Source organism: Hoplias malabaricus, chromosome 1 (genome assembly GCF_029633855.1).
Source record: "Hoplias malabaricus isolate fHopMal1 chromosome 1, fHopMal1.hap1, whole genome shotgun sequence".
Taxonomy (NCBI): domain Eukaryota; kingdom Metazoa; phylum Chordata; class Actinopteri; order Characiformes; family Erythrinidae; genus Hoplias; species Hoplias malabaricus.
In genome coordinates, this window is record NC_089800.1 from 85,878,453 (window position 1) to 85,892,866 (window position 14,414).

Genomic DNA, 14,414 nt, shown 5'->3' on the forward strand with positions numbered 1-14,414 from the left:
AATTATTAGACCGTTTTTGTCATAAAAAATTCAACACACCCTAGTGTCACACCAGTGGAACCTGAAAATTTATGCAGCGAACGGAATACTTAATTTCTCCCAGGAACAGGAACGGGATAAAAACACCGGTTTACTTAAAGATTCACCAGTTAGGAGCGATGAGCTGATTTCCCGTCACAGTGGACTGATTCTCAGTCGATGAACCTGATATAGATGCTGCGCTCTAAAGGCAACAGTCCAATTATCTCTCGAGCATCACTGTCCAACTGCTGCTGTCTCCATATGTGGCAGAATCAAATAGAAAATAAATTCACTTGTATACAAAGTTTGTTTTAAAAAGTTCGAGGTTTTATCACATGTGATAATGTGAAACTATTCAAATGAGCTGTGTTCTTATTGGATATATAAGATGGCATGAACTGTATGAACTGGGGATCAAGTGGCTTTTTAAATGGGTTTACAAATCACAATCAGTGAGGACAATTTTGTTTTTCCATTATATGAACACATTAAAGGTGCAGGACTTAAAATGGACATCACAGAGCACATCTTTATTATTTTACATTGTGCACGCCTCATGAATGTATTAATATGAATGAATAATACACATTCACGCATCCACATAAGAAGAGGTACATAATATGACAGATGTATTTAATAAAGTCCAGACACAACCGGTCTAAATATACAATCACTCCCACTCATTTGCACTAGGCCATTTTTTTTCTTATAATGTATATTTCATTTGTCATTAATGACTTCTAGCGGTCAACATGCTTTGAAATTGAGGCATTCAAATGCTGCCAGAGTACCAACATAATATATTAAATATGTATAACTCAAAGAAAAAAAACACACATATATATATATATATATATTTGCAATGAAAATATCAAACCAAATATCCACACAATCTGCAGAGAGCTATGAAACAATATTAAGTTGCCTTCCACTGGTTCCAGAGTAAAACGAATGCAGGTTAATTGCTGATACGCTCAGTAGGTTCTTTTAGCCATTCATGTGCAAGGGCCAAATGTAAACACACAAGTCACATGACAAGCCATCCATCTTTGGAGTCACGTGACTAGCATGAGCCATGTTAGATTTATAGCATGTGCACATGGGCAAAAACCACACTAAAATGATTGTGGAATTACACCGTTTCTAGAGTAGAAACCTCCAATATGGTCATATATGTGAAGATAAAGGTGAGTTTAGTGGTAGACTATGATTTGCTCTCTTTATCTTGAGGGGTAAACACTTTCTAAAATGAGTGATATTAGCAAGACATTTAGCCTAATCGAAGGAGGAGGAGGACAGGGAAGTGGACTGCATCTGGCCATCTCCTGACTTCTCAACAGGAGAGAGAGAGAGAGAGAGAGAGAGAGAGAGAGAGAGAGAGCGCAAGCAATTCCCCCAGTCCCTCTGCTCACCCTGGCTGGAATGCGTTCTGACAGGCTGGAGGGATGACCCTGAGAATCGCATTATGTATATTTCTAAGCGGCCCCCTGCATTTGCATGTAGGAGACAGTTAAAATAAGGCCATAAATCAGCCGCAAACATATAAATGGATTTGCAGGAGATTGAAACCCTGGGAGAGTCTCCTGAGCAAATATTTCAGGGCCTGTCGGAGAGATATCCAGTGTCATTAAGCGGCGCAGGCACTCTGACCACTCGCCATGGATATTCCCTTCATTTACGTGACCAGGAGGATGGCCACGAATGGCTGGCCCGATAAATCTATCTGCATATTCTGATGCTCGCTTTGTCATCAGGGACCTCGCAGTTAATGGAGTTTTATCACGGCGCTGGCTCAACCTGCCGGACGAGTGGATAGAGGGAGGAAGGAAAGACAGAAAAGAAAGAGCTGTGGAAGAGATGGAGGTTTACATATTCTTCTTATTGCAATGCAAGAGTAAATCATCTATTCAGCGCTGATCAGATTATTACGCGTGCATGTCAAAGGATGCATCGAATGTGCTTTGTAACTGACGATAAGGAGACACTTTTTTTTTCAAGGCGAAAACCTCACTATAAACATATTAGTCAAATAGATTAGCATGAATTGCCTCTACACAGACAAAGCGATCGCTCATTAAAACACAGAGCGAGGATGCCATCAGACAGAAACAACTGAATGTGGTTACTCTTGTAAAAAGGTGACCTTGTCGCTTAAAAAAAGAAAAAAAGAAAGAAAGAACGAGGGACCTATGTCCTCGTAACACACACAAACACAGGTACAGACACACAGCCTGCCCTTGTGCTGGTACTTTGTGCTGAACATGGCCCTGGTGTGATGTCATACTACCGTCGGTGGCTCCAGACCGCCTTAAGACTCAAAGCAAGATAAGGATCTGAACCATTTCATCTGGTGGTATCTCCTTCAGCAGAGAACGATGATGATGCTCTGATAGAAATGTAAGATAATGATGACAGCAGAGCATCATTGTGAAACACAAAAATCATATGTCAGTATCAGAATAAAACCTTTAAGGCACTTTAAAGGGGATTCATCTTCCCCTTTTCCACAAATGAACACAGTTCTGAGTCTTAATGAAACATCCGTGACCTGCTTTGGTCAAAGTACTACAAGGATCAAACAGCAAAACACTTTTCTTACCGTGTCTATCAGCCCATCAGCGCTATTCAGGACTAGCATCTGCTGAGAATGAATCTCTGTTGATGTCAGCAGTGAGGAGCAGAAATGCTGGTTTTGTTGGGAACCATCAGTGGAGCGCAGTGCACGGTTCCTGCTGAAAAATCTAGTATTCTGTCGTTTCAGCTGGGAACTGACTTTACTGTTTCTGAAACCTGCGCATTTTTGGTCAACATATGGTTTAAAACTTGGTGTGCAACAGCAGACACAGGGAGAACACATCACACTCCTCACAGAGAGTGACCAAAGGCAGGGTTTGAACCCACAATCCTAGGAACTGGACTCGTGTTGACCGGAAGGTTGCTGGTTCTATCCCCAGATCCGGCATTAAGATCCTTGAGCAAGGCACCTGACCCCCAACTGCTCCCGGGTACTGTGGTTAGGGCTGCCCACAGCTCCGGGCAGGTGTGCTCACTGTTCACTAGTGTGTGTGAATGTATGTTTCAGTGCATGGATTGGGCTGTGCAAGCACAGTGGCCAATTAAAGTGATTAATTCACTTTAACCATCCCACCCTTTAATCATGTTCACAATGTTAAATAAAATGACTTCAAATGTACAGACATGTATTTTTTGATTCAGAGAAATGTAATCCAAGATGTCCTTGAGGGTTTCCTTTTGATATTTTCAGGGATAATGAAACCCTACATGGGTGGCACGGTGGCGCAGCAGGTAGGTGTCGCAGTCACATAGCTCCAGGGGCCTGGAGGTTGTGGGTTCATTTCTCGCTCCAGGTGACTGTCTGTGAGGAGTGTGGTGTGTTCTCCCTGTGTTTGCATGGGTCTCCTCCGGGTGACGGTCTGTGAGGAGTGTGGTGTGTTCTCCTTGTGTCTGCGTGGGTCTCCTCCGGGTGACGGTCTGTGAGGAGTGTGGTGTGTTCTCCTTGTGTCTGCGTGGGTCTCCTCCGGGTGACGGTCTGTGAGGAGTGTGGTGTGTTCTCCCTGTGTCTGCGTGGGTTTCCTCCGGGTGACTGTCTGTGAGGAGTGTGGTGTGTTCTCCCTTTGCCTGCATGGGTTTCCTCCGGGTGACTGTCTGTGAGGAGTGTGGTGTGTTCTCTCTGTGTCTGCGTGGGTTTCCTCCGGGTGCTCCGGTTTCCTCCCACAGTCCAAAAAACACATTGGTAGGTGGATTGGCGACTCAAAAGTGTCCGTAGGTGTGAGTGTGTGAGTGAATGTGTGTGTGTGTCTGTGTCGCCCTGTGAAGGACTGGCGCCCCCCCAGGGTGTATTCCTGCCTTGCGCCCAATGTTTCCAGGTAGGCTCTGGTCCCACCGCGACCCTGAACTGGATAAGGGTTACAGATAATAAATGAATGAATGAATGAATGAAACACTACATTAGATTGCATATCGGTTTACAATCAAACTGAAGAGTTTGCACATAAAAAATTTGACCAAAAATACCATGTCCAGAATTCCTACAACACCAGCTATACTAATCAGCTAAATTATACTGAACCTAAGCCTAGTCATTAACCCTAACCTTAAACCTAATCACAACTCTTACCCTAAGGTGAAGCACCAAAAGGGAATCCTATCATTGGATTGTGTCTTATATAATGTTCTCTTATGACGGGTTACAGCACTGTTTCTGTAATTATTCTTTGGGTACAGAACAGAACGTTTATGTGGATGTAGTGAAACTGGAGATTACTTAGTGATGAAAAATAACCATGAATCATAGCAAATCATACACTAAATTTGTTATGAACATCTGGACTTCACCTTTTCATCAAATATGTACAAATTTTTGGAGATTTTGATGGCAGATTAGCTTATTATGTTTGCTATCTCCGGCTCTGTACTGAGTGAAGGTAGATGTGCCCTCTTGTCTAACAGATCTGTCAGGAGTTTTGGGTGAGTTTCTTTTCTGTTTATGCATTTTAACACATTTTATTCAAGTAAGAAAGCCAACAAAGAGTGGTTTGTTGAAAACAGGCACTCATTTTAATAAAACTGTTTGGAAAAGCGTGAGGAATTCCAGTATTCTGTGAGCCGCAGTTGAGCTGAGAACTCCGAATGATTTCAAAAAATCCTTGAAAGAACGCTATTGGTGAAATGGTAACTTATTGTAGTGAATGTTCTGAATGCGCATGTCTTTCATAGATCAAACATAAAAGTTTCCCGCAGTTGTCTGTGTCGGAATTAGAGGTCATTCAAGTCCCAGGAAGGCTCTTGTGTGCAGAGGAGACTGTTTACCAGCTTCTGATTTATGTGGCTGCCGCTCAAATGGAGAAAAAACACGAAAACACATTACTTTTTAATTAATATCAAAGCAAGGAGCAACACATTATGGCCGTGTAAATACATAAATGATGCTGCTAGCCTTTTTTATTATTTATAAGACTGGACTCCTAATCACATTACATTACGGCGCTAAGGAGCTCGGGAGGTCAGGAGCGGTTTGCGTTAATGGGCAGAGCCGTCGCCCGAGCATGTTGGACATTACACATCATTTAATAAGGCTCACGAGTGTCAGCTTGATTGGCGTTAATGGCATTGTTTTAGCGTGGAAAACTTCTCATGGCCGTGATGTCAGGACATCCCTAGCTTAAGCGGCTGACAAGCTGTCAGTACAACATTCAGGAGAACGGATCTGTACGGCTTCATGGGCCCAATTAATATTTGAAGACATTAATGTGGATTGTAATGAGTGTTTAAAAAGTGGGACAGAAAGGACCTTCAGAGACCCTATGGTGAAGAACAGCACATTTCAAAACAGGCAAACTGCAAAATATGTTTCTGGAGTGTTTGAACGGAGCACAAATGAGAAAAAGGTCCTTCTGTGTGATGCGAGTTTGTCTCTGAGTGGCTTTGTGCCAATCTGGGCTTCTTCTTTTTTTTTTGTTTGTTTGTTTGTTTCTTGGTATGGAGCCATCGTCACATTGCATTGAGTTTATTGCATCACACATGCACGTGCAAAGACCCAGCGTACATTAAAAAAAGAATGATTTATTTAACTTCTCCCAGTGAAAATGTGATATTTAATTACTTGGGGTGGGAAAACAGATTCATCTCTTGGTGAGTTATGAACAGTCCCCTCCATGAGTGGAGTAAATATAACACTGAGTGAGCTGGGCTTCGTAAATCTGAGAATGAGTTTGAAATCTTAACATCGAAATGCAAATGCTGCTTGAAAATGCAGACATCAGAACATACAAGTCCATCGCAGGGCAACACACGTTTACCCCGTCACTCTCACACTCACAACTGTGGACAATTACACACTCACCCAGTCACTTTCACAGTTCTGGACAATTTCATACACTCACCCTGTCACTCACTTGCACACACCTGGGGACAATTTCACAGCCTCATCCATTCACTTACACCTGTGAAGAGTTTCTTTAACAGATTACACTGGCTTTTTGTTCAGTTTTGCTCTGAGTTAATGGCCTTGTTAATAATATTTAAAACCCGAACTCATTCATCTATGAGACCACTTCACTGAGCTGAGAGCTGAGCCTAAAAGTCCTACACTATCATGTGATATTTACCATCGGTCACTGTACTCCCTGTAGTTGCCCGTGTTTTATGTTTTTGTGTTGCATTGAGTCTTTACAGCGACCCTTGACCCCAGGATTTAATTTTGTATTTGTATTTAAAATCACTGGACCTTTACAGAACCAGAATCAGAATATCTTTATCGTTATTATACCAGGTATAACGAAATTAAGGTGCAATACTCTACAGCGTTACAAACAATAAATATAAAAAAAACTATAACTCACATAAAGGTTAGCATTTAAATACAAAAATGATAATACCACAGGAAAAGTGTAGTTTTGAAGGTACCCACCTGGACCATAAGACCAATGAGGGCACAGTTACAGGAAAGAATCTATTTATTTATTTATTTATTTATTTATTCATTTATATAGAAAAATTATGTCCTCTAATAAATGTGTTACCTCTGACAAAATAACATTATGCAAACAAACAGAAAAATGATATTTTTGGGAACAAAACCCTTATTTTTTTAGGCTTATGCCTAGAATATTGCAGCTCGCTATTCTCTGCTATTGTTTGTGATTGTACTATTATTTCATTAATGCTATTATCTTATATTCTTGTGAGAAGCACCTTTAAATGTAGTAACTAAAGTGAATGAGAATATATTCAAATGTTGTTATTACTTTTCTCTCCTAAAAAAATGCATAATAAAAAATATATGAGATATGCTCAAAGTCTGGCAGTAATTATTTGAATATATGAGGCTTGTTAGCAAGACAGCTACAAGCAAGACACCTTGTCATTTTTTTCTTTTATTTTTTTTTCTCTTTTTATGTAGAATCACTGTGAAGAGGCACTTTGAATCTGCGACTCTTATAAGCATTTACATAACAAAGCTCCATCCACAGTGCTACTGCAAAAAAAAAGAAAGAAAAAGAAATAAAACACACCCAACTCCCTCTGCATTAACAATATCACACACACACACACACACACACACACATATAAACACACACACACTTGCATATGTGAATACATGCATACAGTCTCACAAATGCTCACACACACGCACTCTAGAGTCTAAATGTCTGAGAGCATCAGTGAAAGTGTTTCTTTTCTCCATTCTTTTTTTAATTTACTACAAAATACCAGAGCCTCTGAACACCAGCTTCAGCAGACGATTCAAAATACAACAGCGTAAGGCCATAATATGATCAAGGTCATAAATCCGGCTTGACTCTGAACAGTGAACTTAAAATAGTGTTTATTTAAATTTACTTTTACATTTTTTGTTTTTAGTGATTAAACTTAATTAATAAATACATTCCAACAAATTTACCCTCATTACACGTGATACAAACACACAGAAACAGACATGCTGTCATTCACATATCACCTACGTTGTGAATCACTTTTATACTCCCAGGTACATACAGAAGACAATAAACAAATGTGTGTCTGCAGTTTTAGTTTGTTCATAAACTGCATGTAGAATTAATTAAAGCGCATTACACTGAGGTTGAATTTAACAAAACTCCTAAAACCTCCTGAAAACTTCAATGGTTACCTCTTCTGTTTGGGTCTTCAGGAGCTGGACTGAAGACTTAATGGGTCAGATTTACCACTGCCTGCTATCACCATGTCAGCTCCGTTCCCCTGGTTTTACTGGTTCACTAAATGCACACAAAATGAGCATCACAGAAGCATGAGAGAAACATTACACAGGAGATATTCCTGTTGGAGCTTAGGGTTAGAGGTTAAGCCGTATTTTTCACATTAACTACGCATCCTACCCATGTACATCCACAAAATGGTGAAATATATTTTATAAACATTCATTGAATACTGGCATTAATCTCTAAGAGAAATATGTACAAATTGACACTACGACCAGACTCTGTGATTGTGACGGCAGTGTGATTGTAGATCAAAAGCTGCTTGAGAAAATGAAGCTAACATCACAGCCACAAACTAAAATGGCATCATCCAAATGTTCATGTGTAAAAATGAAAAGCCCTGAGTAAAAGTCACCTGGACCTTCATAAGTATATATATATATATCCCAGTAAACAAGAAACGTCAATGGACATCCAAAATCCATCTTAATAAGTTAGTTAAGTGGTGACCAATCGATAACGTCAGTGGACGTCCAAAACGTGTTTTATACAAGTAATTTATTTCGGGACCAATTAATAACGTCAATGGACGTCTAAAATACTAATAGTTGTATTTTCAATGTCTGTGTTTGGACGTCTTTTCAACTTTCATTTTCAACCTTAAGAGAACGTTGATTAGACGGCAGTCATTACGTTATTTCAACGTTGAATCAATGGCTAAATGTTTACTGGGATATATATATAATTCTAAATAGAAATTGTAGAAATGATCAAATAATTTTGAAAATATTTTATGTATTTTAAATTTGTAGTAGGTGTTGTGTTTTTTATTTGTTTGTTTCACAACTACAGACATGCCATTGTATGTACATGAATATTTACATAGATTCTCTCTCTCTCTCTCTCTCTCTCTCTCTCTCTCTCTCTCTCTCTCTCTCTCACTCTCTCTCTCCCACACACACACACACAGTGAGTTCTCTGCCACGATGAGTGTACATGAGAAGTAAACCCTGAAGATCTCTCTCTGCATCTCTACATTGTCAGCAAAATAAATGAATAAAAAAAACTTTAAAGAGACTCAAAAAAGAAAAGAGAAAGGAGTGAGAGAGAAGAAAGGAGGTAAAAAATGAAAAATATCACCCCTCTACTCAACTACAATCCCCTCAGCCACCTACATACATCCCCCACTACCCCCACCCCCCCAACTACCCCCACTCCACGCTGCGCCCCACTTGGAAAGACACAGGATGAAATGACATTATGCATATGAAAATGTCCAGAAAGATGTTTGATTTATGTATGCATTAGATGCAAATTCTATTACAGGACACAAGGCGGCTGTGAGATTTCTCTCGGAACACTCGGCTGCCCTGATCAAACCCGATCTCATTAATTCCGACAAGGGGAGAAAGATAGAAGGAGTGAAAGAGGGAGAATTGGAGGAAATTTACAACCCGGACACAGATTTAACCAAAAAAAAAAAAAAAAAAAAGGAAAGAATAAAAGGGAGTAAATTGCATTCTAGCCTCTAAGGCCACAGCAGACTGACTCCAGCTTAGACCAGGACATCCCATCACAGATCCCAACACACAGGATAACTCTCCAAATACATACTGGACAATGCAAATAAAATAGCTGGTGCTGCATAAGATTTTATTTGTCTTTTTCTAATTTTTTGCACATTGTACTGATTTTACATAGGTTCCTTAAAGAATGTCTGAGTATGTGAAAAACCGTACTGATTCTGCTCTTGTCTTTAATTTAAGTATTCTGAGTATTTTTAGCCTCTGTTAAAGGGGGATTCTTGTGTGTGTGGACATGGCAACCCCTGGTTCCTATTTCTATCATTCTAAAAAAAATTAAAAATAAAACTCAGAGCCTGTAAACTGCCTAAAATTAGATATCTCGAACATTTTAAAAGTAATGTGTCAAATAGCAACACCTTTTAAATCACTGTTTAAATAATATGATTTGTGTAAAGTGTTTCTGTTTACAAGGTAAAAAAATAATAATATTATTATCCATGAAACAACAACTCAGTATTTATATATTATGATAAATAGTTATATTATAATCAGTAAGCGAGCTCCCATCCACCGGTGGCACTGTTTCTCTAACTCCACACAGAAACCCAAAGAAGAGCTGCAGAAAAGTGCTGTAATCTGTTAGTTAGAACATTACACAGGAGACACTCTTCCTTTTTCTAACCTTTTGAATATTAAGGTAAGGGTTAGATTTGGATTTAAGGTTTGGGTAAAGAGAGATTCACATATACATCCACAGAGGGGGAACTGTGTTCCATACTCATTGTACAACTCCTGGGAATAGTCTTTTAGTTAAATATGTATGGACTCACATCGAGACCAGGGGGACCTGTACCTGGGCAGAGAACAAACTGGTGTCTTGTTTTGAACACGTTTTAAGGGTCCATCAAATTTCCTGAACTTTTAAATAGTTTACATCCATTTATTAAACTTCCATTTAATAAAATGTCTGTATTTATAATCTCTAGCGTTAAACAGATATCTGATCTTCACTTTAACCTCGCGCACCTCTAAACAGATCCTGGTGTTAACCTTAATGCTGCTGATAAACTAGGATGACCATTGTGTGTTTGGTTTAAGAAAAGAGGACACAGGGGACACACAGGTGTCAGTCGTAGTTGTGTAGGAGGTTGTGGCAGGAGGGTTTGAGTAGGACTGTGGCAGGTTGTGTGTCTGGGGGTGGGGTGTTAGCATAGAGGCAGTTAAATATATTAAAAATCCTACAACTATATTAATGCAGATTAATGCACCAACATTGACTCATGTACAACGTGTAATAAATAGCTTTAATAACCTATTTTGCGGGTGGCGTGGTGGCACAACTGGTAGTGTCGCTGTCATAAAGCTTCAGGGTCCTGGGGTTATGGGTTCGAGCCCCGCTCTGACTGACTGACTGTTTGTGAGGAGTTTGGAGTGTTCTCCCTGTGTCTCTGTAGGTTTCCTCCAGGTGCTCTGGTTCCATCCCACGATCCAAAAATACATATTTGTAGGTGGATTGGCCTGATGGGAGAAAGCAGCTCTCCCACCATTTCTGAGATGTCTGAGCTTTACTGTCTACTGTATGTGTCTACACAGAAATCGTGTAGTGTTTTCACATTTGGGACTCGAGTCTAAGGTCACATGCTCAGGCATTGCATGCATTGTTTAGGCTGAGATACAGCAGCGCCGTGGTGGTGGCCGCTCCTCAATTCTCCCCTCGCCTTCTGCCCATGATTGAGGTCAGGCCCAGGGTCTTTTACTGGCCTAACTAATGTGATTGCATCAGAGCAATACCCTTAAAATACATGGGGCCATGATCTGCATACTAATTGGCTTCACTGTCCTTGGCAATGACCTTGGAAAGGCCTTCAAGTCCCGGTGGGCTGGAGTGGGGGGTGGTAGGTTTAAAGAGGTGGTGGGTGGGGGTGGGGAGGGGGTGTAGTTTGAGGAAAATACAGCATCCGTCCGGTGAACACATTGCCATGCAAACATAGCCCTGCTCGGCGTCACCTCTGTTAGCAGCCCCCTGTTATCTCTCTCTCTATGCATCAATGCAAATTATAACAATGGCCAAGGCTTTATTCCGGGGGTAAGCCTGCGTGACCTCCAGTGACAGGGAGCGGGGCAAAGGAGACAAAGAGCCGTTTCCCTGCCACTGCACATGGCCACTGTCAAAACGCCTCACTACCGCCGGCCCAGAAATGAGATATGGGGTTGGAGGGGTGGGTGGGTGGGGTGTGTGTGTGGGGGGCTTGTTTGAAGGCAAAGCAGCCTCCACAAAATGCAATCTGAGACCACAAAATGCAAAATAAAAGCATATGTTTGTGACGCCATCACTTCCCTATGCATCCTCCAATCCCCCCACCCTCTCAAAGCCCCTTCGTTCTCTCTTGAAGGATGCCTCACGTTAGCTGAAACTGCTGAGCTTCTCAATAACTTAACTGTGACATTTCTGTATTTCTGTTGGGCTTTTCTCATCTGAATACCCCCCCACCCCCCGCTCCCCCCCTCTCAAACACACCACCACCCTCCCACCCAAGTCCCACAGGGGCAAAAACTGCATTGTATGGAAAACACCTTCACCATCTCCCCTCCTTGGTTAGTAACAAGAGCTTATTTTACAGCAATGATAACATTCACATGGGTGAAGTCTTGGCAAGTGACAGCATCTTAAAACAAGTTCATATACATTAATGTCCTCTTTATGATATTGTGATTAGAGTGTTATAACATCGTGCCAGCTAACAAGCCCCTTAATGCTCTCTGATGTTCTGTTCTGGTCCACTGCATAAGGTTATGTGCAAGACATTAAGAGGAAGATTTTACAGAGAATAAATAAATAAATATATATACAGCATCACTTTTTAAGGTAGCATGTGTTAAATATTTAAATAATATCATAATCCCACAGCGGTTTTAAATACAAACAGCCAAAGTCACCCTGCTACCTGTTTTCCACAAGTAAACCCAGTTCTGGGTCTTAATGACACGCCTTTGACCTGCTTTGGTCAAACTACCACAAGGATCAAACACAACAGTTTCAGCATCTGTTCCTTTAAATGAAAACGAGTCGCTCACTCTTCACCACACCCTGAGCACACAGCAGTGATGAGGTTCAGGTTGTTAGCCGTTTTCACTCTGTTCTCTTTTTTCTCCATTCATGTTTTCTCCATTTTTACTCAGTGCTCTTATTTCTCAGTGCTCGCTGTGTCTGTTTTGCTGAGTTTACCTCGTCTTTGCGCTCTCAGAGTAACACTGGCTGATGATTGGAGAGACTCAGATGAGGAGGCAGGTCAACACTAAAGTCTCTGCCCTTGATGTAAGGCTCAGCACAAAATAAAAACAGCTTATTTATTCCCCGGGTTTCTGACTAAGGCAACCCACAAAAACATAACTGGGTTGTCTTGTTTCACAGTGTGTGTGTTGGTGGGCTCCAGATGCCCAGATGAATGTTTTAATGCACTGACTCATTGACTTTCTTTTATTATTATGTCCCCTTTAAGAAATCACTGTTTATTCTTTAAACACAATTTAACTGGATTTTTAATTAATTTATTTATTTGTTTGTTTGTTTATTTCATTGTTGGTGTATGACACTAAAGACACCAAGACTCCCTGCCCCTGAAAAAGAAGTTCCAAGCTCCCGAGACGTGAATGCAAAACAAGCCCACCAACATAAATAAGACATGGGAGAAGATGGGAAAGCATGGGCGCCTGACTGATTCGGCTGAATGAAGGGTCAGCGTGTCTGCAGGTATTTGTTCCGATCATGCACCACAACTCCAGATTTCCGTAATTAGGCCCTGGCCGTCGTTAAGGAGCTGAGCTCATTAGTGAAATCAGGTGGGCTGCAGTGAATACCTGACTGGGCATCTGGGCTCTAAATGACCTGCTTGTGTTTTTGGTTTGTGTTTCTGTTTATAGACTCACTGGAGCCTCTTATTTTGACTTATGAATACAGCTGTAGTTCTCGAGTCTGGACGCAGACTTCAGTCTGGACTCGAGAATTTCTTTTTCTTTCTTTCTTTTTTTTTGCTTCGCTATTGTCTTGGACATGTCTGAGACTCAACTGTGTTTGTGCTCAGGCTTGTCTTGATCTTGAACATTACTCTTGCCAAACTTTGACTCTGATCTCAACTGAGACCATATGTTCAATGAAACTGAATTTCATTTTACTGCCACCAATGCTGTCAAGCAACTCAGAACCAAGCCATTAATCTGTTTATGTTGGAATGAGACAGTCGGCTGAGAAAACACCTGTGTTTTTGTTTGTAAGTAGAAGAAAAGACCGTTTATGCTTCAACGTTAATGAAAAGTTATGACTGTGTGAATAGTTTGTTTATTCAGAACATTGAAACAAATGAGAAGGGTCAGGATCAGAGAGAATAACCTGTTGACACAGAATGGTAATGGGGTGAGAATTTAATAATTTATTATGTAAATAATTCTATCATTACACTTATATAGCACCTTTCTAGACACCCAAGGACGCTTTTACAATCCACACTGCTCAGAACACTCAATCCACACACTGGCGAGAAGCGGCAGCCAAACGCGCACAGCGTACTCTCGACCAGGAACGACCGTCCGCCTGGAGGACTGCATCGGGCACTAGGATTTCACCCAGGACAGAGCGCCAATCCATATCTGGGCTCACACTCATTCACTCACACACCAGGACAGTTGTTAGACAGAAGCCAATTCACCTACCCTCCATGTTTTTGGACTGTGGGAGGAAACCGGAGACCCCGGAGGAAACCCACGCAGACACAGGGAGAACATGGAAACTCCACCCAGATGGGGCTTGAACCCAAGATCCCAGCGCTGGGAGGCGAACGTGCTCACCACTAAGCCACCGTGCCGCCAATAATGTGTAATTAATATGTAATTACATAACTGGATTTAGCTACTAGGTTTGAAATTGCTACACAGTAAAAGAAGTACTTCAGTGACTCCAACAAGCTAATTCATCTTAGCCCAGGCATTTAATCTGGACATGGGTTGGTCTCAAACACACAGCACTGTAGGAGTACATTGCACAGTAACAGCTTTTAAGACGACTGAAACATACATGAAATGCAGTAAACAGATTGGTCTTCGTTAAAAAAAAGAGTATTTAAGGGATATTTAGAGGTCTCTGAGATGCAGATTAAGCCTAAAAATAGTCCTG